This window comes from Rhamphochromis longiceps, linkage group LG20, assembly GCF_057381845.1.
Source record: "Rhamphochromis longiceps isolate RC_006_pf linkage group LG20, R_longiceps_female_GT1.1, whole genome shotgun sequence".
Lineage (NCBI taxonomy): Eukaryota > Metazoa > Chordata > Actinopteri > Cichliformes > Cichlidae > Rhamphochromis > Rhamphochromis longiceps.
This window is the reverse complement of record NC_140576.1, coordinates 23,230,620-23,256,978: the sequence shown is the minus strand read 5'-3', so window position 1 is coordinate 23,256,978 and position 26,359 is coordinate 23,230,620. Positions and strand designations below refer to the sequence as shown.

The window sequence follows — 26,359 nt, the reverse complement described above, 5'->3', positions numbered from 1 at the left end:
TTATTCAGGGGCCAGGACCACTTTATACATCCCAAAATATATTATGTAAAATAACTTGTGCTGCTGTTATGCAGACTGATGTTACCAGTGATGAACATCTTGTGAATATATACATAGATGGGGAATTGAACAATTACACAAACATTGTCAGTTATTGAGAAAATTACTGAGGAATGCTTTCATCCATCACACATTTAAAAATGAGTGGGCTGTTCAATGAAACAGCAATCACAAGCCTCACTGTCTCCACTCTCCACTGTATTATGCATTACAGTAGATATTGTAGCGCTGTTAAAGATATCCACTTACATCTGAGGTTTATGGGCAGTTTTTCCTTTTTGTCCCTCACATTTGATCAAGCCAGACCAATCAAATTACTTTTCATGGTTATGTGTACAAGAATTTTATCTCCTCCACACTGAGGACGAACATAGGGGACACAGACTTGTTTTATGACAGACATTAGCCCTGTTTTACAGCTAGCTAAGCCCTTACTACTCGCTCCAATAAAATCAGATAAATAAACCATTTTTATTTTAAAGAATGCCATCAAACACCAGACAATGCCTTTTAACAAAACTAAGATTTGAGAAAAATATCTCCTTGTGGAGGCTGCACTAAATACCAAATACACACAGTCTCAGGGGTAGAAAACTTAATCTTCTGAATAAAAAACAGGTCATATCAGACATCCAAGCAAATTGACCTTGCAAGGTGCTTGTTCCTTTTCTCTGACTAGATCTAAATATGCATATCCTGAAATAACTTGCAACAATAATGATCCACAATGCCTCGCTATCTAAATAAAGGAACATTTCTTAATGGGGAATTAAGCATACAAAAACAAGACTAAGAGTTACCAGCCATGCTAATAGCTGCATCAGTATGCTGTCATGCTAGCAGCTATGACATTCGCAGACATTCGCTAGCAGGCTAACATGTGCTCAGGGTGATTGGTATCACGTATGACGGTTTTGCAGGTATTTAGTCTAAAACCAAAAAGTTACAGAAGATAAATAAGTCTTCTAAGTCGTTACAATTAATTTTTGTTTAATAAAAATGCAAAGCCACCAATGTGAATCCTCAAGTGGCACTAGAAGTAAAGCTAAGTAATTATAATACATCATCTGGAATGATGAATATCTGCACAATATTTTGTGTATTTTGGAGACTTTAACTGGGTAAGTGAAAACTTTATCTTACTGATAAATGAAAAGTCAAAGGATCCACAAAGTCATTAAAATTCTTCCATTAAGGAGGATAAACATTTGTACCAAGCCTCAGAGTAATCTATCAAATAGTTGTTGGAACTGTTACGCCTCCTCTTCTTTCTGCTCTCGCTGCAGGGTTTCTTTCCACAGCAGTCTGTAGGCAGGAAGAGTTGCTGACATATTATGGGTATGCTTGTGTAGGCCTCCACAACAGCTCAAATAAGCCTGGCCTAACTTTTTTTTTATCTGTCTCCTTTCAAGGATCCACCTTTCATGTATTTTTTAATTTTTAAGAAATGAACTGATAATTGGCATCCTAACCTTTCTATCTCCTGTTTTCTCACTCGATGTGAGCTACAAGATGTTTCTGCCAGCACCAAAGTAGTATACTACCCACCAGGCTGACACTACTAAGAGCCATGTCGAAGTGCAGCTGATAACTACAAAGATCTGCTGTAATCTACCATCATAAATCACTACAGTGCATATATGTAACATATTAACGCAACATTTTCACACTTGTGCAGAGGTTCTAAGCAAGAAAACTAGGAGTCAGACTGGGAAGTTCAGTCCCTGAACCAACAGATTAAACCCTGAAGATAAGTAACAGTAACACTTGCCCCTTGCTCATTATCATCACTGAAAGGCCCTTGAGCAACACACTTAAGCTCCATCTGCTTCAGCGGAAATGTACAGTGACCAGTAGATCAGACAGTATTTGTACTGGGCAGCTTCCAGATCTAAATGTGTTTAAGTGTTTGAGAGTTGAACAGGCCCTGAAACAGCAGCAGTTAGGGCCAGGAAAGCCCACCCTGGATGGTATAAATAGCCTTTCCATCCAATATATATTTAATATAAACCATGACTACTGGAACTCTGTGGGAGGTTTAAGCTCCATCTTTCAATGTGCGTCTCATTTCGTTAGAGTTTGAGTCATCAGAATTAGTTAAAACAAAATGGCTCAGCTGCACGGCACACAGCAGCACAGCTATGGGCATGATCCTTCCCTTATCACGAAACACACTGCTCAGAGTTGGATTGAGATCAAGCATATTTAGCTTTCCGATGCAAACAGACTTGGTATATTAACGCCAAGTACAAGCACAGCACTTGTAAGTGGTACGCAAAGGTTAAATATTTGTCTTTCAGTAAAAGGTGGGATAAAATAAAGGTGAAGGCAGGTGGTTTTAATTTAACTAACAATCACTGGAAATGCCAAAGGTTGTTTCTTTCATTAGTAAACAAATTAAAGACTTTTTAAAATGCATTCATCTTTGCAATGCATTAAATAACTACTTCAATCCTTTAGTTGCAGAAATTAATATGCATCTTGTTGCATTTGGTGTCCTAACCTAAGCTCCAAGCTTTAGGAGTGTGCTTTGCATCATATTTAAGAGCACGAACTGCATGTGTTTTATGCTGTAAAATAAATAAGATTAGTAGGTGATATTTAACAAAAAAATACTCAAGGCACACTAATGGTTTACCACATCATATGTTGTCTTCATCATCATTAGAGGAAAATATGAGTCACTTAGAAACAGTCCAATACGTCTCCAGGCTTATCACTATTATTACCCTGCACCTGTCAAATCCTAATGATACAATCAGTGTGTCCTCGTGCAAACATAAAAAAAAAAAAAACCATCACTAAGAAACATGACTAAGAAATTCTGTGCCCCTATCTGAGGTCATGTGCATGACATTTTGACCATTGTGACATCCTCTCCAGCGATGGGAAACCCCAGGCTGCAGATAAGCCAACTGCAAGCACGGCGACTGTGTTTAGTAAGGGCTTATTAGCAACCAGGTCAGATCTCCGAAAAAACAACCTAAGGAGAGTAAGCTAAAGTCACGCAGCTGCACAACAACAGGGCAGCCTGAGTAGCAATTAATTAACAATCTGCAGCCAAAGAGCCAGGTCTGTTTTCCCTCTGCGCTGACGCTTTGCCTCTATAGCCTTTCACACAGCTGTCCAATAGTGGCCAAAGTATATCTGTGTGTGTGCAGCAAAATTATAGATCCATCCAGACTTGAATTCAAATGCAGCGCATGGCTTTAAACCCCAGAAACATCATAACATCTACTTTCAAAATGGCTTCTACAAATGAAAAGAAAACTGGTCCCAGGGTCATGTGACTGCAGCCTGGGGCAACAGTCAGGATCAGTGGGGCGGCAAATTAAGTATTGAATACAGTAAAGCACTTTGAAAAGATACAAAGAGAAAGGACAGTAAAGGGTGCTTGGATGTCATTGGCCACCAGACGACCAGGGCCCTAAAAGATACAAAGCAATCTGAATTACTCTGACCCCAGTGAAATCATTCAACCCCCACCGAGGCTCCTACCATCTGTGACATTATGGCTTCTGTCTGGGTGAAGTGCTTGGCCTCATACTAGCTGTGCATCCCATGCTGCTTCATAGCCCTATAAGCCTTCATAATGTGATTGTTTATACAAGAAGCTACATACATGCAAAGCCTTTCATACTAGACAGACCCTTAAATTTTGCAGAACTGACCCTCATGCAAAATAGTATTTCTTTCACAGACTATCCCTTTGTGATAAGTTGCATGTATGGGTGTGCTCTAATTTTGTACTTTTGCGCTTCATGCTGAGTGACTCTTTCATCTGAATCCCAATGAGCTATTTTAGGTTTGAGCCAAGTTGCGTTAGATATTGAGGATATCGTTTAAAGGGTAATTGTTCAAAGGCATCACGCAAATCTCGAATTCATGATAAACACACTTGAAGACACTGGACGAAGAGAATACTGGCTCAGCTAGCACTGAGTCACAGCTGACCTCTGACTCTCTAGGCTGGATTTCAGCTGAAAATGTGGACTGGAACATTAAGAGAATAAGGAGCATTGTATTTTATTAGATCCATCAGACAGAACAGCACTGTAGTTGGAAAGCTGAGCTGAGATGGTGGAGTTCTTTCAATTAGAGATAATGTGCAGCTTTGTTCCTGAACTCTTGCTACTTTATGGTAATTCACCCCTGCTGAAATGGACTCAGGGCTCCTATAGTCATAATGGGCTCATTTTGGCCAAGTTTTAATAGGATTACAGTGAGGATACTGATAGTTGCCTTGCGTGTTATTTACCAGCAAAGACACAGTGTGGACAAAATCTAAGATTGCAACTCACATGTCACTTTATTAGGTTTACCTTACTAGAACTGGATTGGAACCCTTTCTGAAGGCACTATTTATATTTTAAGTATTCATGTAATATATTAATGTAATATTATTCATGGATAGATTAGACACTCACAAGTCACTTTATTAGATACAGTTTGCTAGAACTATATTCTGACCCATGGGTCATACCAGCCCTAATTTTTCATAGCATAGATTCAACAAGGACATTCAAGGAATGTTGTAAATATTTCTTGGAGATGTTGGTCCATATTGGTCCACATATGATGGCATCACACATTTGCTGCTAATTTTCAGCTGGACATCTATTATGGAAATTTCCCATTTATGTTCAAGAAACCAGTTTGAGATGATTTTTGTGACATGACATCTTACCCTGCTGGATACATTCATTAGAGATGGGTACACTGTGGTTACAAAGGGATGGACATGGTCAGCAATGACAATTATATAGGCTGTGGCATTAAAAGGAATTTCAACTGGTACTGAGGGGCCCAAAGTTCCACCACACCTTTACCTCACCATCAGCCTGAACATGGATACAGAGCAGAGTAGATCGATGTGTTAATGTTGTCTATGCCAATTTCTGACCCTACCATTCAAATGTTGGAGCAGAAATCAATACTTATCAAGCCAGGCAACATTGTGAAAATTGGAGCCTCAGTTTCCAGTTCTTAGTTAACTGGTATGGCACCCACTGTGGTCTCCTGCTCACAGGATAGTTTCTCTTTTTTGGTATTCTCTGTCAACCTTAGAGATGGTAAGGGAAAAATCCAGTAGATCAGCATTTTCTGAAATACTCTGAATCATCCATCTACAAGACACGCCATGTCCAAAGTCACTTTAATCACCTTTCTTCCCCATTCTGAATCTTGGTTTAAACTTCAGCAAGTGGTCCCGGCCATGTCTACATGCCTAAATGCACTGAGTTGCTGCCTTGTGGTTGGTCGATTAGATGTTTATGCAAATGAGTTAGGTGCCCCTAACAAAGTGGGCAGTGAGTGTATATTCATTTGTATATGCAAAAACACAATTACACTGCCACTGGATTACAGTATTAGCAATAGAGTTTTCTGTATTGCTCTACAGTACTTGTAACAACAAGTTTAGCAGGGCTCCATGGGTATATCTTGTAAAGTCTTTCATGTTACTGCATCTCTGGTTCATCACATATAAAGTCCACGATTTCACCAGGCATGCAGAGTCAGATAACTGCTAATTGTATGGCAGAGGCAGATTTCTGCAAGGTAGCCTACTGGAGTTTTAAAGCACTCCCTGTTTTGCAATTGCATGGTAGACAGCCAACAGTCTGACAAAAGCACTTGCAAATCCAAAAACACAGCATGCAGTGTAAAATATGCTTCAGAGCCAGATTCCTCAGTTTATGACCAACAGCCTTCAAACTGCTAGCCACAATAAATGAGTATGCCAAGTGTCTGTCAGATGCTATATTTTATTTAACAGCGAATTGAACAATGAACTCCCCCAACATGGCTCAAACGTCAGTGTTAAACAGCTCTCATATAAGGTGTTTATGTCTCCTTATTTGTGTTAATGTGGCACATGATGGAAGTGGTGTTAGAAAAGCTGCTGTTAAAAAAGTGATGGCAAAGCATACAAAATTTAAATCTGACATTTTTATAACAAAAAGAAAAACACTTTTAAAAGTGGACAGTAACGCTGTAAGCATTACACCAAATCTGCACCGACAAAGAGCAGATTGATTGACATTTACATACTCACTCAGTGACTGATCTGCTATACAGTCAGCGAAACTGCGGTCATCTAGGACAGGATATTTACAGAGACACTAGGACTCTGTGTAAAGCTTCAGGGCTGCACGAATACTCTGACTGCAAACATAAACAACACAAGCATCTACAGAAAAAAGTATGACCATCCATCAGCGAGGTCAGCAGGGCACTTACACTTTTATGTCAACAAAATGATGGAAATCCTGCTGATGATGTGAACGCACTGACTGAGATAAGGATGTTAAAAAAAAGGTGTTTTGCAGATCATCTCACTAAAGAGAATTAAAGAAGAGCCTCTTTCTCATCTATCGCATTGTGCACTGATCCAAAGGGTGGTCCAGAGGGCCTCATTTACAAACCTGCTTGGGTAGATAAAACAATGCTTATTCTCACCTGCAGCTGAATGTGATTCAGCTATTATCAGGAGGGATCCTTGAAAAAAGAGGGGGTGGGGGGCGGATGCCAGGGTTTGAATGCTGAGTGAGGAGCTGCGGGGATCATTTACAGCCAGTTGCCATACATTCTCCCTCTCCCCCTCAGCACATCCCCTTTCCCTGTCCCCTGATAGGTCGATTAATCATTCTGTCACAGAGACAGTGACCCAATCTGCATGTAAGGTTGTGCAGAGGAAATGTGACGGAGCAGAGGGCTTCTGCAGCACTGCAGATAGGCCGCATCTAATAACAGTTAAAAAGGGAACATACGCAGGCAGTAAGACTGCTAAACGTAAGGATTTACCCACTATGACTGCTCTGAAGAAGTGGCTTGGCTGAAATAAATAAATAAATAAAATATGCACAGTTATAGATAATGAAAATGAGTATATATAAACCTACCTAGACTAGCATAAAGACTGCAAACAATGTAAATAGCACTTCTTTAAAAGTTTTGGTAGGTCAAAAAAGTAATGCCTCTTTGACGCCAAATCGAAAGTAATGCCTGAGATGCTCAGCTTATGGCCCACAGGTAACATTGGGATCACCAAGTGGCTGACTGGACCACCATTTTCTAATCCACTAAGAAAATTTTACCTAGGAGGTCCCAGCTAAGTCAAGCCAAAGGATTTCCAATTAAAATGCAGTTGATGCTCCTGGATGCAGTAAAAAACCAGACGTATATATCCGAACCAAGACGATATATTCAGTAATTTAATGTAGACCTGCTTGAAACTTAACTGTTCAATGTTCATGTAACTTTTCAGACTACTAATCACTGGGTAAATTCAGAGGTTTTGCTGTAACACTGTTGGTGTTACACAAAACAGTATGATGAAACATGCTGAAAACCACATCACTAATTCTCCAAGTATGCCCCTTCTCTGTGATGTGCTCTCTCTGACCATCGCAAACTGTCTCCTCCAATGAAGCTAAGGGGCCAGAAAAGAAAGCTGCTGGAAATTTCGCCATGACTAGCATGTTTTTTTTTTTTCTCCCTGTAAAGATTAAAGAGTGGTGAAACTGCCCCGTCAGCACTGCAGGAGGCTGTGACTAGTGACAGTGTCTAACCGTTTAACACTGAATCTCTCTGCCATCTCCTGCCAGCGACACACCATCACGTGGGCTTGGGCCAGAACTGGAAAGGCTTGACTCTCACCTGGAGTGAAAAACAAATGGCAACTGAGCAATCATGGTGATAGCTGTGTTAACGTGTCAGAGAGGAAATCACTGACTCATTCTTAGAGTCCAACATGGCTGGCATTATCATTTTAAACAAGCTTTTGCTTGTGGAATACTTTAAGATTCAAGCTTAGGGAGAAAAACAATTTAACCTAAATAAAGCTATGGTAAGTTGGAAAACAACAGTAATATGGGTGCAAGAGGGCACACCCACTCTAGCACTATACTGTAACACAGGATACAGGCTGCACAGTTAGAATAAGCCTCTTTTCTTTGTGTTCCTCTTTAAGCAGTTCCAGCATTCGGGCACCAGCTGCCTTCTTGGTGGGAGCCAAGAGAAAAAAAGAAATAAGATTGGTGAACTTCAAAGCTTCCTCTCATTTTTCTAGTTATGTATGAGAGACTCTGAGAGTATTTCTTAGTGCGAGAGCCACTGGGAGCGGCTGCCTGAGGTTTGAACTTAATGAGCCTGCCTGAATGTTTTAGAGCTTGACAAAAAAAAAAAGAATCATCAGAGCATGCTCAGTATCACATAGCCTCTTGAATACTCTGCACTCTGCATATTGGACATGTAAATACACAGATAGAGTACCTACAGTTCTGCATGAACATATAATATGATCCCTGACATTCTACAGTGTACTTGTCTACTCGACTTCTTAGAATCGAATGATCATGTGACCATTTCAAATGCAAGCCATTGACTGACTTTGATCATTGTGACACCAGATACTAGGGGAGAAATAGACCTAGTTTAAATCCCAGTATGTTATTCAGAACAAGGCGGAAGAATAAATAATGAATTGATAATTAACAATTCTCTTTGTGCATGATGTAAAAATTGTGTTGTATTTGTAATTTGCTTTCAAAGCAGGATCAAAACTCCTGGCTTTCAAAAACACTGCAAAATAACACCCTAGCTATTTTTAGTCTATTTGTTAAATAGAATTTTAATTAAATGGAATTTAATGATAACTCTGCTGTGATAATGATAGGCTCAGAATTGCAAGAGTCAGCATTAGGAATTAAGAAGTACACGCAGCTCATTATAGGTTTCGTCCTTGGTACTGTCACCTCAGTGCTGCCTATGCTATATGTCCCATGAGAGGCAGCAGAAAAAAAAAGAGCATCCTGCAGCACTTTATGAAATCCCCACCACTCCCTCTATACTCCTCAGCACAACTGTCAGTCTCTTTTTGTGTCTAACTGCTCAGTCTAAAAAAATAAAGAGTAGTGGAGCTTGTGTCTGTTTTGTTACATTGTGGACAGACCTGGGGTTTGTGTGTGTGTGTGTGTGTGTGTGTGTGTGTGTGTGTGTGTGTGTGTGTGTGTGTGTGTGTGTGTGTGTGTGTGTGTGTGTGTGTGTGTGTGTAGTGTGCTTTTTCTGGCTCCACTTGCCTGTTTCTTAGTATTTAGGGAGGTTATGAGAGAAACCGGTGTAGCTAAAGGGGCAAGCACAGCATCTGTCAGCAGGGCAGCCTCCTGGACACTCTCCAGGAAAGAGGTACAACATCCACCAGGCAAGCTAAATGAGCCGTGATCAATGAGAATAATATACAGAGCCAAAGCTACACTCCCCTTCCAAAAAAATTTACGTAACACTACCTGATTTGAAATGATTAATTTCGTGAACTCAAGGTCCTGTGGCTAGATCCCGGGGCAGATAAGGGCCCAGGAACGGTCTGTATTTCTTTTACAAGGAATCGTCTCGGAGTAAAGTTGGGAACACATGCATCGGTAACATGCACACAGCACCTGCGTTATTGTATAAGGAACAAAAAAAGAAATGCTGAAGTTGGACGCTGCAGGTAAAAATCCTCCAATACAGCAGCAACCATCAGCCCGTAACTCTATTCCAGATTCCACGAAGGAAGTGTTCAAGCAGAGCTGAGAAGAGACTTTAAAATACATCCTTACCTAGCACTACCGTAATTCCGTAATCCTGTTCTCCACAACAGGCAAACCCATTCACCAAATAGGCACTTAGGATTAATGCTACAGTGCCTTAATAATGTCCCTCGACTGCTTTCCCATCAGCACCAGAAACTGCAGTCCTCTTCGCACTGTTTCCACTGCAGCAATACTTGTTCTCCTATATACACACACACGCTCTCTCAGTCATTCTAGCTGTGACTACCCCCACCTCTGTTTCTCTCAATCCCCTCCTCCTCTCCCTCTCTTCACTCTTTCTTTCACTGAATGGAACCCCCTCCCCTTCTTTCAGCTCTCCCTTCCCCTCGCTTTCTCTCCATCTTCAATCTCTCTCTCCGTTCCAGCACTCGCTGCTCGGACAGCTGATTTGTGATGCTGCTCACAAGGTGCTGTATGCAGCAATCTGTGCACCGATGCATAAGGGCAATCCAAAAGCAGCCAGATGCTACAGTTTGACCGGCATCCATATTCTTATTCCAAAAACCACTGCTGCTGAAGGACTCAATTGGTTTCGGATGTATCCCTCAGCTAACAAGGCTGCAAGTGTTTGAAAAAAACAACAACAAAAAAAAACGGGGAAATGAAAAGAGGACAGAGGAAAAAAATGATATATTACAGAAGACACCACTATCCAATAATATGCACACACTAAGATGCCTGCTTACCTCAGCAGTAGTTTGCTGCTTTGGCTCTCTTTTCATTTATCTTGTTTATGTTCTTTGACTAACACCCCTGCTACTGTCATAATAAAAGATTTATTCTAGATATTCATACCAACCTAAACCTTATATAAATATATAGATATATAACGTTAAAAACCTTTCCACCATGCTTTACATACTGTAAGCTGTGAAGCTTGATAAATAGAATCTTATCTGTATAATTCTTTGTGTAAATATTGCAAAACCATCGAAATCCACAGCTTTTTTTCCCCTTACAGTGGGCGTTTTATTGGATTAATGAGAAGATGTAATGCACACTTTCACTTGACGCCAGTGGTCAACCAGACAGTTTGGAGCCCTTGGGGCACTGCTGTGTGTCACTGGGAATTATCATCCTCCCCTAAGTGAATCATCCACCTTATTGGCCTGCAATGAGCGCTGGAACCAAAAATCAATAAAGTCTCAATCACTAAAAAGGGAAGGGGTAGGGATAGAGAGGAGGGTGGGTTGCTGCAATTTCAAAACATACATCTGGAAGGGAGGATCGCAATTTGCTCCCTTTCTGTGACATTGCCATTTCTCAGTGCTGGGTCGAGGCCGTAATAGATACTCGCTGTTTTTGAATTAGAAGTGATTTGGTAATTAAAGGGAAGGTAATGGTATTCCAATAAAGTTCACATAAAGAAAAATGAGTAGAGGGCTCTGTACATCTTTGTCCGCTCCATATATCCTCACCTTCCCCTTCCAATTGATGGACAACCTGCTTTATCTCCTAAACCACAGCCACCCCTTTAATAGTTTCTTTAATAACAAATTTTACTAATACCGTTAATGACAGTGGTTCAGTGGTTAGCACTGTCGCTTCACAGCAACAGGGTTTGATCCCAAAGTGCCAGATGGGGCATTTCTTTGTGGAATTTGCATGTCCAGCCTGCACTTTCATGGTTTCCTATCGGCTTCTTTTCAAATTCTAGGTGTGAATGGCCGCGAGTCTCTCTGCTTTAGGCCTGGCAGACCTTTTGCCTTACAACAGGTGCGATATTACAGTTGGATGGATGGATGGATGAATGGGTGGATCTTTAAAAACAGCTAGCAAATGTACAATTTGAGTTTTATTTTTAAAGGCTAATTTACTAACCAGCTGATTTTATGGTTTACAGCAAACTCAAAAAAATGTTTTTGCATCTTTGTTCAGCTGTACACTGATACACAATTGGTATTAGTGAGTTGTTAGAGCAGCAGGAGGGTAATTAAGGAATTGATTCAAAATGACTACAGTGCTCAATCATCAATCCAAGAGTGTGACTCACTAATATGCATGCGTGTGTTTATGTCTGTGTCTGTGTGTGTTTAATTAGTAAGGAAGTGAAAGCTGAGGAATAAGCTGTACCAGACCTTGGCTAGACAAAGCACTTGCTATCATGATCTTTTTATTGTTGGTTTTGGCTTTATCTGTGTCTTCTGGTCTTCTGTCAACAACAACAACAACAAAAACTGAAATACGTTCTTAAAAATCACAGAGACACAATCCCTCCCTCTAGTTTTCCATAGGGTGAAAGTAAAATGACAGCCTTCCTGTCTGCTAATTTACAGACCAGCTCTGCAAATTAACAAATGTGACAATATCCTGCCATCATCGTCGATCTATCTTTTTCACATTATAAGAGATATTTCATAGCCTTGTGCCCTAGTCTGAATCGGTATCTGAAGAGTGCAAACAGCATAATGATATGCTGAAGATTCATAGCATGCTGGATTCACCCGTAGTAAGCAAAAATGGCTTCTCTTCATTGAAATGTGAAACACAGAAGGGTTTTTAGTGGCAAATGTATCAACGCTCTCATCATAATTTGTTTGCTCCCGACTATTGCTGCAGCAGCAGATTCTCAATACAATAATAATCTAGTAATCATCTGCATAATTTCATTGAGTAATAAGTATTAAAAAAAACTCTAACAGACCTTACTTTGAACTAAGCAGGCCAAGTCTCCAGAGAGGTTCAGTGCAACTTAGAATCCATATTTAATAAGGGCTGCGTGTTGTGAAGACTAACTGCACAGAGCTCACAGTCATGTATTAGGAGCTGCTCAGTCAATAACTATAGGCAGCCATTAAAATGCACTACCCAGCCTTCTCTACAAAAATCACATGTAGCACCATGTGCTTTTCTGTGCAATATTAAACTCACGTAGCTCCAAAAATGTGACTACATTCAGGAGGAAACCAGAATCTTGCAGTGACTCCGCTACAAACATTCACAACAATCCAAGTACAAATAAAAAAAATGAAAGAAATAGAAAGTGTGAAAACAAATGCTAAAAGAAAAATGCTACAAAAGCTCCCTAATATAACTAATAATTGTGTGTGTCACTGTCTCAAAATGATTTTTTCTGCAGCAGCTACGTCAATAGCAGCTTATCCAAAGTGAGCACATCATTACACCCTTGGCCAGGTCCAGTAGATTTTTTATTTTTCATGTGGATTCCCTATTTGTACGTGTATTTACTGGATTAGGAGTGTGTTTCTGTGTGTGCTTTTGTGTATTGCTTTTCTCTTTAAGTACTAAAATAGAACATCGAAAGGGAAGGGGAAAATAAAAAGCACATAAGGAGAAAGAAACCACGAAGCTTATTTTCTGTGTATGTGAGTAGAAAAAGGAAACATTTCCAGGCAACAATTATAGGTCCTGACACAGCACATACAGCAAATGTGCAAAAACACATGACATCATCTCATATTTATTTTATTAAGCGTAATCTTTGCATTTATGCATGTAGCTTGCATGAAGCGGTTCAGTGTTGTCGCTGTTGCCCTGTCTCCAAATCTTTTTAGTGACTGCTGCCTTCCTGTTCTTGTGGTAAATATTTCATGCTGTGGCTAGCAGTCAAGGATTTAAACTGGGGGTTCTGTATCTTTGCTGACATGCGGTGCTGCAGATGTGAGATGAGAGCAACAATGCAACACTTTGTGTTTCATTGTGTTGGCTCATTTTAGATCCGACACAATGAGGGAAACCTCACTGCTAGAGCCATATAGATACATGTGTGCTTCCACGCTGCTGTTAAGAAGAAGCAGGTGAAATGATCAAAGATTAAAGGGGTACTGTAAGGGGGAAAAACATAATTTAGGACTAAAGGACATATTTTGGTAATGTTTGTTTTAAAAAATGGGTCTTTAACAACTCCACAAGTGAGTACATATACTTATCATATCTATTATTATTATAATGATTTGGCAGCTTTAAGTAAAACACAAACAATCTGAAAATCAAACTGATCAAAGTTAATCTTCGCATATATACACCGTTAAAAGGCGATATAAGTTATAATGAATTTCATATCGACCACTGATCACAACTGACAACTATTTTATTACTATTTCATCAAAACAACATCTTTTATCCCATTTTTTAGAACTTACTGGTGCTTTCATTTACATGTTCTCTCACATGTTCTTCTCACAGAATTACCACATGAACTTGAAGGTTTTTTACAGTTTGCAAACCAGGCGATCAGCATTTAAATAATGGCATCAATCTTTGTTATTCGCCTATGGTGCCACATTCAATCCTGAAGCTGATCCCCAGCTCTTACTAACTAATTGTGCGCCACTGGTCCCCGGGGTATGAATTCTCATTCAACAGATGAGCTGATCAATATTAATAACAATGAGGCTGACACAGGGCAGTGAGGGCTGAATGACGGCAGATGGATAGAGCCAGTATAGAGGCAGAAGCAAGTAAGCATCTTTCAAGGCGTGGCTGTTACCCGCTGGGGTTTATTAGCTGTCTGTAGCCCCTGCAAGGCTGGAGCTTCCATCACTCATGGAAATGATTCTGATTAATCAGCTGAGTGCTGGAGTGTGCAGGGTATACTGGAGACGGGCAAATCCTACAGTAAATCATATTTGCTCACAGTGGGCTGCGCCGTCATGCGAACCACGCCTTTCCCGCTCACTACATACTGCAGTGGGCTCCCTCCTCCCTGGCACATGCAAAGATTTTCTAAGAACAGATGGTAGAGCGGGGAAAGCCCGACTCACTTTTCATGCTGACATCTAATGCAGTCCAAAACATGTGATCACACAGGGCTAAAATTCGATTGACATATTTCATAATGCAGCGGTGATTTAATTTTTTTTGGACTTGCTGTGTAGCTCAAACATTCTACCGAAAAGAAATTTGGTGTGAGACAAACGCAGCCGTTCTTCAGAAAGAGTTATTTTCTATCTCTCAAATAATAAAATTCAACAGGACTTTTCTTTCGGGTCAACTACTGTTTCACCCCAAAGCTCTTGAGAATGTTATATTACCAGACAGTTTCAGAGAGCATCCAGCCATAGACAGCCTGCCATGTAGGCCGTGCTTTCAGTGGACAGTAAGGGCACAGAGGCTAGCTGGATTTCTGAAATGACTAGGAGAATGAATGATATTTCTGAAAGTGGAGCTGCAGAGGATGGAATCATGTAACAATGTGCAGTGATCTGTCTCTGCTTAAAAAGAACGGTCACAGCAATGATTCTGGACCGCTCTGCTGAAGTGGAGAAGCTTCTCCTCCCCCTCACTCCCTTCTCTCTTTATCCCTCTGTGAACTTTCCAGCTCACCCCCAACTAATGTAGTCAAATACATAGTATGCCTTTGCTTGTCTTATACTTACAGCCAAAAGCTTGAATCTTGAAAGGTATATCTGGAAGTAATCACAGTGAGAGTGTTGTCAGATGTAAATCCTGTAAGAGAAAGAAAATGGCATTTTTATCCTTGGAGTAAAAGAACAATCTATGAGGAAATGCTCTTGTTTAGTAGTCCATCCATCCATCCATCCATCCATTCACTTCCGCTTATCCTTTTTCAGGGTCGCGGGGGGCACTGGAGCCTATCCCAGCTGTTATAGGGCGAGAGGCGGGGTACACCCTGGACAGGTCGCCAGTGTGTCGCAGGGCTAACACACAGGGACAGACAACCATTCGCATTCACTTTCGAATCGCACTCATTCACACCTAGTGGCAATTTGGATTATCCAATTAACCTATCCTCACAAGTTGCATGTCTTTGGACGGTGGGAGGAAGCCGGAGTACCCAGAGGGAACCCAAGCAAACACGGGGAGAACATGCAAACTCCACATAGAAAGACCCCGGCCTGATGGTGGAATTGAACTCAGGACCTTCTTGCTGTGCGGCAACAGTGCTAACCATCGTGCCACCGTGCTGCCTTGTTTAGTAGTTAAAAAAATTTAAACTTGGCAAATTTAAGGTTGATGAAAAACTTTATTCGTCTTTTGGGTGATTTGAAAGCATTTCAAGATAATATATGACATTAAATCCCACTGGGTGAGCACATATTACTAGTGCACATTACAAAATCTTACTCCAGCAAATCATCATCATTTTGTGCCAATAAATACTGATAGCTGCCTGCCTTTTTTTCACACAAACAAGTTGATAAATCCTGTTTTGATCCCCAAAATGGCAGAATGAATGAATTATCCCTGACAGCTATCCGTTGCACACTACTGCTCAGCAGTTATTGAATTAATTCATTTTCATTACCGTAATGGCACTGTAATGACCTAAGTCAACAGAGCTTTGATTTCACAACACAGAAATCGTTGCTTAGTTTGTCTCCAAACCTATGTGCCACAACATCTCTAAGGTGTGGTTTACTATAAAAAAGCATTTACCTTTAAGCATATCAAATCAGATTTCTTGTCAAAAACAAGACAGTTGTTCACCACGACTCTTAGAGCTGGGTTAGACAAATAACAGATTTTAACACAGGCAACATGTCTCCCATTTGTGGAGTGCATTGTTTGCTGAATTTTGTGAAGAAAATCACCTTTGGTACCATCAGTGTCGAAAACAGGAAATGTCTGACATTTCCTTACTTTAAAAATAGTCAAAGGCTACAGGTGTTATTGATAATTTGGGAATTTCACTTATTACTTTTCTGGCCAAGAGTAAGCTGACAAAATCAATAACAGTTTTAGTTCTTTACTCTCTGCACACCCAGAATTGGTTGACTTCATATAAGCTGACAAAAACCTCCAAAAACATTTCTAAAGCTGTTTATCACACTTAATTTTCTTCTTCCTTTTTTTGTAAATCTGCACCAAAAAATGCAGATCAAATGCTAAGCTAAGCTTAGTATCTACGTGCATTTATATTTAGCATATAGACATGAAAGTCACATCAATTCACTTGTCAAAGAAAGCCGAATAAATGTTCCCCCATTACGATGCAGCTCTAAGATCATCTGTTCTTTAGTGATCTTGCAAATCAAACTTTGCTGACAAGAGCAATGATGAACTTCTACAATCAGTCAAATTCCATCTTTATGCTTAAACCTCAGAGGATATTTTATTTGGGGCCCAATTTCCTTCTTCTGTTTTGGCAAAACAATCAATTTCATGACTCAGTGGACTTAATTGCTTTATTGTAATTGTATCATGAAAGACATCCACAGGGAGAGATAACCAACTTCATTTTGTGCACTTCAGTGAAGGAGAACAATCCATACAATTTAAACCTGCCATCACCAAATCCAATTTTATTCTGTGAATTTCATGTATGTTATACATTCATTTGACTTTTCTAAACAGTAAAACTCTCAAGATCGCCACTGAGATCAATTCATCCTTTGGACCTGCTGAGACAAGAAAATCTAACACAGCTACAGTACTGAAAGAGATTTTTTTCTTATGCTGGTGTTTTATGATGTTGTTTTTTTGTTTTTAATGTGAACACACCCAAGGCAGATGTAGACAACAAGATGGCTGATGAAAAATATCAGGACTACACAAAGGAATAACTTCAAGGTACATGGAAGAATACAGACTTTTTTATCTTTCAGCACAGAGAAATACCCGCAGTCCTCATAGAAACACTGTGAAAGTGTCAAAGTGAGCTGTTTGCAGCTAGCTGAGGGGCACTGGTGACAGTAAGGAGAAAAGCAGTGCTTCGACACTGCTTCACGCTGCAGCTAGAGTCCAAGAAAACAAGCGGCATTTTTTTGTACCCTAAAAAGACAGGTCAAATGACAGAAATGTGACAGAAATGCAGAATGAAAAACAAAAACATTCAATCTAACTGGATCTCAACCTTAAACCTTAACAGAGAAGTTGTTTTTTTGTACTGCATGCTTATATAATACCATAATCCAAAAGAATCTCAGAAATAAATCTCAAAAATAGATTTTACCCTGTAAGGACAAATAGAAAGTAAAATCTCACTCTACATCATAAATTAGCTACCTGACAAGAGAGACAGACCCTGATGTGCAGAATCACAGATACAATCATGTTAAAGGGAATTGCCTCGTGGTGAAAATAATTGGATCCTTCCTCACCTATTTATGCCCTCAAGGGACCAAACTACGCAGAGGAAAAATAACTGAATTTGATAATGACTTGGGGTTTTTTTGCTTCCCATATAAGCCCACATCAGTGAACCATACTGGCAGTGGACTCCTATCAAAATGAACATGACGACCCAAACTGACAAAGGTCAACTATAGTACAGATACCTAGGTAATTGCAATCCGTTTGTTTATCACACTACAACATGGCACAGAATATACATCATCAACTGTTATTTTTGTAGCACATGAACTTGAGTTACAGTTGACTAATTGCTAGATGTGACATGCAAGATACACAAAATACAATAATTCAGTTGCAAGGTGATTGCACAGGCCGCCTGGTGTCTCCAAACAATTGAAGTCTGACTCACACTGCAATCCCACTCAGTCCAATCAATAAAGGTTTGCAAATAATTCTAAACACAGACAGGTTGCCAGCACATTGCAAGCATTCTTCGTTGATCGCTGCAACTCAGCTGCAACGCGTGTCTCAACTCAGCTGGTTGCCAACTTGTATTCTGGATATATTCCTGTACATAAGTAAGTCAGGAAGTCAAAATGTCATTTTTGCTGTTAAATTATGACTTACAGTAACTATGTCGCTATTTGTGGAGGAATTTCTGTTTCAAATTATGAGGTTCTGACTGTACTTCAAACTGATATTAGTAGTTTAATTGATTGGCAGTAATTAATGAGAATTTCTGTTCAGTGTGAACATCTATGTTGACAACAACCAACGTATTATTACCAACTTCCCCCCAATCAGTCGCAAACTGATAACAGACTTTACCACCACGTCCATGGACAAAAGTCACTTTGAAGATGGCAACTAACAGCAAGCAGTCAAAGGTCTGGTCCCCATCTTTAAAGCAACCATTTCAAACAAACCATTTCAAAGGTAATGCAGTTCCAAGTTCATTTCACACAGTTGCAATAACTGTGTTTGTGCTGTGGTCTCCAACCACTTGTTTTTGTTTTCCCAGTGGGAAGTTAGCATTAGCTTGCTGCAGTGCTTACTAAAATACTTCAAAACATATGATAACACTGCAAAATTTCAGGGGTAGGATGACCAATCGGCTATTACATTAAGACAAAATTTTACTTGCGTTAATATTTCATACACCCAGCATCAAAATAGTTGCAAAATTTCCAAATCACGTTGATCAAATCTCACTGATGTCTAACACAAAGAATCCTCTGATTAGTCTTTTTCCCTGGATGATCTCTGTTTGGTAAGGATCACCATGTAGTCCAGCGACAACTGGAAAAGTCAAACAGTATGAAACTACAGAGCCTTCCCATTCTTTATCGAGATTACTGTGCAGCTTTTCAGACGCACTTGAATTGCTCAGCCCCGAAGGATCCCATGTTTTCTTTTTCTCTCTCAGTCTCTTACTCTCTCTGTCTGTCTCCAAGACACGTGGCTCTCCATGACGGTTGCTACAGGAGACTTTTGGGGGCTCTCAGCTGCCCTGGGTCTCTGAAGCATAGTATATGAACACTGGAAGATGTGCATGTGTGAGCAAGGAGCTTTCCACGCAGGAGGGATCTGGCCCAAATTTAATCTCTCTATTGTGAGGATGGCAGGTAAGCGAGAGAGAGAGCGAGTGAGAGGGAGAGAAGGGCCGTGCCTGCTGAAATCCCACTGGCAGTGCTGCAATGCAGGGGTTTAACAGTGAGCCAGAAGGCAGGCAAACACATTAAAGAATTGGCCTTTGCATGACACACAAGACACACGAATTTACACATAAACATAAGTGTACACAGATGAATGATCGCACGCATGCATGCTTACAAAAGCCAATTTGATATGAGATAGCTGTGCAAATAGAATTTGACAGGCAGGAAATAATGATATTAATATTATAAAATGATGTCACATTGAGTTTTTAACGTACATTCTCTCTAAGTTCTGTCATTTGCAATTTCTTAAGTATCAGGTTGCATTAGTAATGCAAAGACAGCTAACTGAGATAGAAACTGTTAAAAAGACTGAAATGGTAAATGTTCAGAGCCTTCAGTCTTCAAGTCCATAATTGGAAATAGAAAAAAAGCAATATACATATTTTAAATATTTATAATTATTCATGTGTAGAAAAGTATATACTCTCACAGCCACTTTATTAGGTATACTTTGCTATTACTCGGTTGGACCCCCCTTTTACCTTCAGAACTGCTTCATTATTATTCTTGACATTGATTAAACACAGAATTTCAACAAGGAAACTGAAGGAATGTTGGAAACATTTCTCTGCGATTTCAGTCCATACTGACATGATAGCATCAGATAGATTTGTTGGCTGCACATCCATGATGAGAATTTCATGTTCCACCACATCCCAAAGGTGCTTTATCTGACTCAGATCTGGTGACTATGGAGATGATTTTTGTACAGTGAACTCACTGCATGTTCAAGCAACCAGTTTGAAATGATCTAAGCTTTGTGATATGGCGCATTAAACTGCTGGAAGCAGCCACCAAAAGACTGGTAGACTGTGCACACAAAGGGAAGGACATGATTTCAGGCAGGTTGGGTTATTTAAATGAGGGGCTTAAAGCATTCCAAAAAATATTCTGCACACCATTACACCGTTCAACAACAGCCTGAACTACTGATATAAGCCAGAATGGATCCTTGCTTTCATATGGTTTATGTCAAATTCTGACCCTAAAATTTCAGCAAAATTTGGGCTCATCAAAACGGACATTGTTTTCCCGAGTCCATTGTCCAACAATGTTCCTAGCTGACAGGAGTGGAACTCCGTCTGGTCTTCTGTTTCAAGGTTCAATATGTTATGCACTCAGCGATGCTCTTCTGCATACCTTTCTTAAAATTGGTTATTTGAGTTAGTTTTGTCTCCCTATCATCTTGAAGTAGCCTGGCTGTTCTCCTCTGAGCTCTAGCAGCTCACTTGATATTTTTTCTTTTTCGGACCGTTGTCTGTAAATCGTAGAAATAATTGTGAAGGAAAATCCCACAAGATCACCATTTTCAGACCACCCCATCTATGAACACCAAATATGCCACTATCAAACCCAGTTACTCATTTTGATACCTGGTTTGAACTACAGCAGGTTGTTGTAGAAGTCTACATGCCTAAATGCATTGAGTTGCTACCATGTGATTGGATGACTAGATATTTTGTTAAGCTCTAGTCAGGTAGTTCTGCTGATCGGAAGATTGGTGGTTCGATCCCTGGCTCCCTCAGTCTGCATGCCAAATATCCCAAGTTGCTCTCCATCCATCGGCGTGTGAATGTTAGTTAGAAAGCACTGAAAAACATAAGAAAGTGCTTGGGCAAATGGGGTGTGTTGTATAAAGTGCTTTGTGTAAAGGAGAGTAAAAAGGTGCTATACAGGAATCAGTACATTTAATAAGCAGTTGAAGAGGCGTCCCAAACAATCATCTTAGGTGTGTTTGTGGTGGTAGGTGATGGTTTATAAAAGCGCATACCTTAAATATTTAGTTCTTTTAAGATTACATGTTTCTGACTAACTGACACTAAAAATAATTGTTAACGTGCACTAATTAAATTTGATTAACACTGGTGCAAAGATATACCTCCAAGATAACAACGAATCATTTATAACACGATTCCTATTAATAAGATGGACAGGAATATCAATTTTAAGGCCCTTAGGAATTTCTATGTTTAGGTTTTCATTCATCAGCTCAGTGGGCACAGTGCACCATTTTTCTGAATATAAAGGAAGGGGTGGAGGCAGCCATGGGCTTCACTTTTAGCCCATACTGTTTCCCAGAGTGTGAGAGGTGAAGAGCATGATGGGTGGCTGCTTACATGACAGATTGCTGACTGCGGGAGGCTTTTATAGTCAGCAGAAACACAAAATTTGTGACTCCTTGGCTTCTTTATGTTCCCATTCAGTGAGTAGACAAACAGAGAATGATAACATTTTATATCTTTAAAAATATTTGATCTTGAATAAAAAATGGAAGTCAACATTAGTATTTGCAGGATACTCTAAAATAAAATATATTAAACAATGTTTTGTAATTTGTAAACTTACTACACCTGGCAATGTTTTTTTTCTTATTTTTTCCCCTTGGGCAAAGCCTCTGATCTCCTTTTTCTTGATATGCTGTGACCACTGTTGGTTTATCTATAAGCCCACCAAAGCTTTGCTGTCATCATGTCACCCCTCAAGAATTTTAAGGATTAAAAAACAGCTCCCACGGCTCTTCTGACACCAACAGCTTGGTTCAGTTGGGCATTTTGTTGCTAGTGGTAACTTATAGTGGTATAGTTTAACTGATGTTAACACATCCAGCATGTTGTCAGTTCATGAAAACCTTAACATGCGTCTTTTGTTCTATTGCCTAAATACTTTGTTAGATTATTGTCCAAATGTTGTACTAGCGCTGGTATTATAGTTTGTATGATTTGTGTTGTAAAATTTTATTTCCTATCATTAGCTTTCCAGGGGGCTAACAAACCAAGCTAGCAACTATACTTCCTGGACCTAATATTAAGGTACAGTAAAAGCTGAGTTAAGTAAATGTTGAATTAATATTGGGATAATTGCTGTGTTAGGGGCAGAGTTGTCCAGGACCAGTCAGTTTTGTGGTTGTTGTTGTTTTGTTTTTTGTTGATTTATTGTTTTGTCAGAAATTTCTGAACTGAATTCTTAGTTCAATCCTAAACTATGTTTATTGATAAGTGAGAACAGAATTGCAAAATACTTCAAAAAATACTTCAATACATGCTAGAAATAAATGATGTTTATCCAGCAGGATAACAACTCAATCAATTTGTTTGTTGAAGGTGACAGTCAGTTCACTGTATTCAAACGGCCTTCACAGTCACCAGCTTTCAATCCAATAGAGCAACTTTGAGATTTGGCACAACAGGAGATCGCCATCGGGGATGTGCAAACAAGAAGTCTGCAGCAACTACGTGAAGCTCCATGTCAAGTCTCAGAGGAATGTTTCCAGCACCTTGTTGAATGCAACAAGATGCTGGAAAGGCGCTTTGTGCAACAAAGAATTAAGCCAGTCCTGAAAGCAAAAGGGGGTCCAACCCTTTGCTAGCAAGGTGTAACTAAAAAAGCGTGTCTACTGTAAATCAAACACTTGTAGGAAAATGTGCTTTCATTTTCTTGACAATTTTTCTCAGATGAAGCTACATCTTTGGTGATTTTATCTCAAAACTATTTGAAATAAGTAAATTTGTCTTGATACATGGAAAAACTATATCTATATGATTTGATTAAAATTATTTTTAAATGAAATGAAGTGCATATATGAGACATCTAACGTTTATGTTTTTACAACAACGACTGCTATTCATGCTGACAAAAGGGGTCATTACCAACCCAGCAACCCACTGCACTCATGGTGTCGTAGCCCTACTAATCTAGCATGAAGTAAGGTGCAACATGAAAAACTGAATTATTGGCATAATGGAACAAAAACAGAAGAACTCAGCATGATATTTTAGTCCATAAAACCAAAACCATTATCTAAAACCAAAACTTTCTGACAAACTACAAGACCGTTAAATAAGTAATCTTGACTAAGCTAGATCTACTTTCACTTTCAAAATGAACATAAAATGCATTTAAAGTCGAGTTGCATGTAGAAAATTTTCAGAATAGGATTAATGCTTATGTTTATAACTGGATGGAGCTATTGCTTGATTTGTGAAGTACTGTATTTAGTCTAAAGGAATTTTGATACAAATACCATAAGAGTGATAATAAAAGAATGAATTCAATTTGGGCATAATTTGCGTATGTGAAGAGATCAAAAATAAAAGATGCACATAATTTGAAAATCTGACTTTGACAAAGCTGTTTTGCACTTGTCACTGTTGATCAAACACCCTCATAATTCTGTTAATTCAAGCATTAAATAATTTAAAATGGGTAATACCATCTCAGTAACAAGAAATAATAGCTTGTAAAGCTAATTAAAGACAAACAAGTCTGAAATGAGTGAAATGCTTGAACATAAAAACAATCTGGTTAGGAGATATCTCGTCAGACACAAAGTATATATTACCTTAACCAAGTCTTAATTGCAGGGCACCGTGGTATAATATATGAGGATTCAACATTTCTGATTTGGAATCACAACAACATTTTACAACAATATTATAATGCCTCCATAGCCCATCTCTTGTCTTTGACTGCTGCTGAGTGATTAGTTTTCTGCATAGCTGTAGCACCTACACACATACAAGGATGAAAGAATAACCTAAAGATGTTGCTCTCATTATTGTGGACTGCTCTGCGTTAAGCCAGGTTATATCATATTTAATTTAGATGCATAGGTTGAAAAAAACTGCTGTGGCTACAGATCTATTTCAGTTAAATTTAAAATGGCTGCATCAAATCAATTTCAATGTCCTATCTGGCAGCAGTTAAAAAGTAATTGCTCCATCAACTGCATGACACAACTTAAACATCAACAAGAATGATTCGTTTTTTTGCACCATATTTTTCAGTCCTCAGATTTTTTAGGAAAACAATGATCTGACTTCACATATTTGAAGCAAGTACTATTTTTCACAAACCCACTGTCCATACATCCTGGCGGAGAGCGCCTACTTTCCTCTGCCTACTAGCTTAATTCAGAGACAAGAACTGTGTTTATGTGAAGAAACAAGGCAATTCGTCATCCAGTCCCAAAGAAATGGTCAACAGCAGGGACAAAATGGCACACAATTCAGATTAATTGCTTCCCTACATATCTGCCCAGCGAATAAAACATAACACTACAGACCACATTAGACAGAAAGAGAGATCACAAATGGCTGAGGAATATAATGAAAAGTATTGATTTTCTTATGTTATTTTAGGTGGAACACCCAACTATAAAACGTTGTGATTTAATTATTGTAATAATTGGTTGACCGTTATGAAAGAGGACAATCTATGCAAAGACAAATGGAAAAAAGGATGAACCACTCAAAAGCCTCCAGACTTCAGTGTCTCTGAATTACGTGCTTCCTGAGAGCAGTGTGACGACAGAAAAACAACAAAGTCCTCAGGGGACCAACAAACTCTTATAAATGTCAAATAGATTTTAGTAATGTGCTCCGCAAGCGCTGATTTCTTTTGGACAAGGCCTTTCAACATAATAAACCATGTTACCTACCAAGGCCCATGTATAGCTGAGGGTACAATCTATACTCCTACAGTTCAGTGGGTCTGAACATGTCTGCAGAAAACCAACACAGCAGTTAACCATTATGTTTATTATATATCCTTTGTGCTTTGATCGTGTCCTATCATATAGGTCCGAAATGCTTGAGACTGAGGAGCATCCTGTTAAAGATCAACATTAAGATGCAGAGATAAACTCGAAACTTGTCAGAGGCAGGCAGATGTGCTTTTTTGCTCCTTGTAATGTGGTCAAAGGTATTGTAGGACAAGGGATAGACAAGCCGCAAGTGGCAAGCAAAGTGGCTGCTCATGGGGATCATTCACCTTCACAGCATCAGTGAACTCCATTACAAGTCAGGACCAACTGTTGGAAACCACTGAGCCATTAGTCAAACACAGATTGAGTTTGACAGCTAACCTCTTATGATGATCTCCTTGCACCACATAAAAACTTTTGTTGCCGCATAATCTAGTTGTTGTACTCAAGGAAGACTCGCTGCACTGCTATAGCTCAGAGCAAAAAGCAGAGAAATATCATTGTAATAATAATAAATTTATGTAGTAGAGACAATCAGAGTATTTGAACCATCTAATAAGCTGAATAAACCATAAAATCCTAAATGATGAAATAAAAAAAGAGATATTCTGTCGCCTGTGACTCAAACACAGTCAGGAAATCCTCTGTATAACAGCATGTTGAATTTAATAAGGCTCACTGCAAGTTGTTTCTTCCCACCATGGTGACGTCTCACTTAAAGTTTTTAATGTACACGTTCTTAAATTAAAACTCCTACATGGGTTTAAACAGTTCAATATAGTCTTGCCCTCCTGTGATGATTTATCCACTTGTGTATTAGAGAGAAATATTACTTACTTTTCAAAACTAATGCCATTACTTTTTTCTCAAAGTCACTGTCTCCACCTGAGCGATGGAAGATCTGACCTAAGAACATTGCAATATTTAACTGAGATCATCTGTAAAGTAGACGGAGTCTTTTTCAATTAAGTGTTCATTAAAAACTAAATTAGGCAATGACCTTTGAAACACAGTTGCAAAGGGAAGAGAAGAGAAAGGTAGACGTGCTCTTATAACATCCGTCACTAATTAAAATAAGAAATTTCAGTGCTGTGCTTCAAGGGTGTCGCTTCCTTCATTCTGTCAATAAAAACAACCAGCAAGACTTAATTACATGACAATGTATATGCTATTAGCATCATATTAACATTCAATTGTCACCTACTGGGTTCTAACCTTTTAAAATGTTTAAGCTACATGCCCTGAGAAAGCTTAAATATCTGGCGTGCTCACCTAAAAGTTGAATTATTCCACCGTAGCATAGCTTATATTTATGACCCATTTATACTTGGTTCATATACTTTGCATTTATTTTTTATTAAGCCCACATTTCTTCGTAATGTAATTAACATGTATTTATGAAAGAATTTTTAACAACAAACACAGAGGAATTCATAGATCAGAAGGCATACATAAGGGATGTGCCTGCAGCCAGACAGTAGTGTATTATCACCTGCCCTCGCATG

At 39.2% G+C, this 26,359-nt stretch overlaps 1 protein-coding gene across 4 annotated transcripts in view; it reads right to left on the bottom strand.

The window, feature by feature from the left end:
- LOC146645344 (synaptotagmin-2-like) overlaps positions 1 to 26,359 on the bottom strand; it is a 70,685-nt gene that overhangs the window by 25,761 nt on the left and 18,565 nt on the right. For 3 of the 4 annotated variants that reach the window (XM_085395027.1, XM_085395030.1, XM_085395026.1), the window contains one exon: positions 14,993 to 15,062. The gene's annotated coding sequence lies outside the window, so the exon portion shown is untranslated. Of the gene's footprint in view, positions 1 to 9,659; positions 9,830 to 14,992; positions 15,063 to 26,359 lie in introns of those variants that run through there. The other variant, XM_085395028.1, reaches the window with a different exon arrangement.